Raw genomic sequence first — 3,161 nt, 5'->3', positions numbered from 1 at the left:
TTATTTATGGAGATATTTCTTTGAAATTTTAACCAAAGTTGCTTTTAGTGTAAGCAAACGTATCGCATATTGTAAACATCATTAGATTAATGTGCGCATGCGCAGGCTGCGCAATGTCAACTTTCTTATTTATGGAGACATTTCTTTGAAATTTTAACCATTATATGCCTCTAGTAAAGAAAATCACACCGCACATAGCTATGGCCTTTTGGGAAGTACTGATCATTCATGGAAAATGCGCTGAATTTACTCGCCTTAGGGCGAAATCCTTTTTACTTGTTTATTATACCTGCAGTATAATTTAAAAATAGGAAATACAATGAAATAATATTGCAGGGCCTCCCGGGGGGGGGGGGGGGGGACTGGGGCGATTTGCCCCAGGCCCCCGGTTTCAAAGGGCCCCCGTGTTGGCCGTGGATCTGTGAGGATGAATGAAACAGCAATAGAGTTGCCGTTGCCACATTTTCATTTGTACGGACGATGATTTCTTGCGAAGAATAGAAAATGACAACATGTGGCTGTTCCCGGTAAAATAATGCGGTAAATCACTTGTCCGCATAATAAACAAGTAGAAATTGTGCACAACTCTTGTGCAGATAAAGCGCATTTTTTAAACCGCATCGAAATATTTCTCCCAGATGTACTAATTCGACAATCCGCTCTTGAGCGATGACCCCTGCATTCCCCCGTCTCATACCTTCCTTGAGAAGAAGTTGCGGAGGGAAGTTATTGTTTGTAGTTTATAACCAATTGTAGGTTGTAGAACATAACATATGCCAGTAAATTTCTAAAATAACATTTTCTTTGAAATTTTTTCTATTCCAAAACATCAGGGCTCCAAAATTTACTTTGTCCCAGGCCCCTGAAATTGTCTGGGCGGCCCTGTAATATTGACGTTAATACTCGAATACATGTCTAATTAAGTGGGCTGGGTGTTCGTAATTTCACGATTGCCATGGAAATGTCACTTCACATTTACTTATAAAAATCATCGTCTTTGTGAATAAAACGATTTCCGTTGAAAAAGATAATACACCGTCCATTAAATCGATTGTTGTAAAATCTAAACAAACGTTGGTAGGTGTAAAATCCAAATCCAGTAAAGTCTATATTATAAACAATATGAAAAGTTGTTTCCATGGATAGTAGAATAATGGATAGACGAATAAAGTCTTAAAATGCATCGATAATGATGGCATATATGAAGGAAATGTCAAAGGTATTTAAATCTTCTATCTTTTGGTGCATTCATTCAAAACTTCAAACAATGCTGCGATTAAAAAGTGAAACCGATTTGGAAGCATACCCTAAATTACGCGCGTTTGTGAAAGTTTCAACCAAAGGAGGCAAACCCGAACAGGAGAGCAGTAAGGTCACAAAGTTTCTAACGTGTGCTGCAAAATTTCAATTTGAAATTGTCTGAGCCAGAACAGTACAAGACCATATTGCCGTGGACGAAAGATTGCCAAAACCGTGGGATATAATCCTGACTAGACAGATAATGTGAATCGACCTTAAGTTGTTTATTAGGTAAGTAGCTACATAATTCACAATAAAGTTTAATTTGTACTTGTGGTTCCATAGTTTCTGTAAAGAGAAGGCTGTGAGTATTGGGTGACTCCAATGAAGTGATAGAAAGCCCTACTTTCAGTCTCTCGAGAAGCTTCCCCGTTTCTAAATCAAAGGTTCTTCCAAAGAAGAAGGTGCTTATTATATTACTAATGTATACATTGTATGCAAAAAACTTTATTTGATTTTTAAGAAAAGTTATTGGGTTTCAAGAACAATAAATTTGATAAATATGTAAACTTTTTATTGCTTACTAATATGTTAAACATTAAATAATAATAAACTACACAATAATAAAAAAGTGCACCTTAGTTATAGTGAATTGGCCTTAAGAAATACAGACTGTAATAATTGACCGCAACGTGACTTGAGTAACTGTAAATCGGCTTTTATTCGATTATATCCCACGGTTTTGGTAATCTTTCTCTTGTCTATGGCAATGTCGTCTTGTACTGCTCCGGCTCAGACAACTTCAAACCGAAATCTTGTAGCACGTTAGAAACTTTGTGATCTTACTGCCGTTGCATTCGGGTTTGCAATGGCACGACCACTTGCAAGGCATCTTTGTACGAAGAACTGAAACCTACAAGTAGCAAACATAAATTTAATGCAGGGACGTTCACGTACGTGAACGACTTGGTGCATGGTCTTATACAGCCTAATTTTGATGGCCCATTCCTTCTTGCTCTCGGTGAGTGTTGGTCCGTTGATGTGGTGCACTAACAATGCAGTTACGTGACGGCCTGTTTGTGTCGGTTGTTATATACGATCGGACTGTCTTATTGGAGGCGGTAGGAAACCAAATTTGTGTACTTATGCCAGTAGGATCGTCCCAGTTTTATCACCGTAGTAGCCGTCCCGTTTATGAGTGATTCGTAGGTATTTGAAATGTCTTGGGTTACGATTTGTGAACATGGGCATTGATTATATAAGTATATAATCAATGACATGGGGCTTATACTGCCCTTTTCGGATTTTCTACTGCTGCAGCAAAACATGGCGCTTGGTATAACAACCTCAAAAGTCTGCGAGTTTAAATGTACCTACATTACGATGTACGAATATGTTTATTCATAATAGCCTGTGATGACAATGGATGAAAACAATAACCTAACCTACATCTTAATTAATAATAACATTAAAACTTTGAAGTTTCTTTCGCATGCGCAGATTGTACGGAGATTTAGGACTTTTATCAAAGAGTAACCATAATAAGAGATTCAACGGCATAGCCATAGAGAATAGTGTTGCATATGTATTGTGTGTTGCCTAACAAATTTTACTGCTTTTTCTCAATTTTATTGGTGTACGCGGGATGTACGCTACGCCTAAAGGGGCTATTTCAAGGCAACTACTTGTTTTTGTTTACTTGTTTAGAAGTACCTTATAACGTGAGGTTAGTTCGGCGCTGTAAAACTCAAACCCCCGCCGCATAAACGGCCAGCTAGCTCAGATTCTTAATTAAAAGAAGGGCTCGAGATGAGAATCTTCCACAGCGGTTTGTTCGTTTGGGCATATAACATAAGTTTTTGATCTTTGGTAGTCACTAGAAATGATTAGTTGAGCGCCACCCAATTTTGCACAAATTCTGA

The 3,161-nt window shown here is 38.0% G+C and overlaps 1 long non-coding RNA gene across 1 annotated transcript; it reads right to left on the bottom strand.

The window, feature by feature from the left end:
- Positions 1–1,796: 1,796 nt before the first annotated feature.
- On the bottom strand, positions 1,797–2,707 carry LOC116168554. The gene is made up of 2 exons (XR_004144787.1): positions 2,197–2,707; positions 1,797–2,145 (listed from the first exon to the last, which is right to left on the bottom strand). It is a non-coding gene; the product is annotated as an uncharacterized LOC116168554 (long non-coding RNA).
- Positions 2,708–3,161: the final 454 nt, after the last annotated feature.

The sequence above is a fragment of the Photinus pyralis genome, unplaced genomic scaffold (assembly GCF_008802855.1).
Source record: "Photinus pyralis isolate 1611_PpyrPB1 unplaced genomic scaffold, Ppyr1.3 Ppyr1.4_LG4, whole genome shotgun sequence".
Classification (NCBI taxonomy): Eukaryota; Metazoa; Arthropoda; class Insecta; order Coleoptera; family Lampyridae; genus Photinus; species Photinus pyralis.
This window is presented reverse-complemented; position numbering and strand designations above follow the sequence as displayed.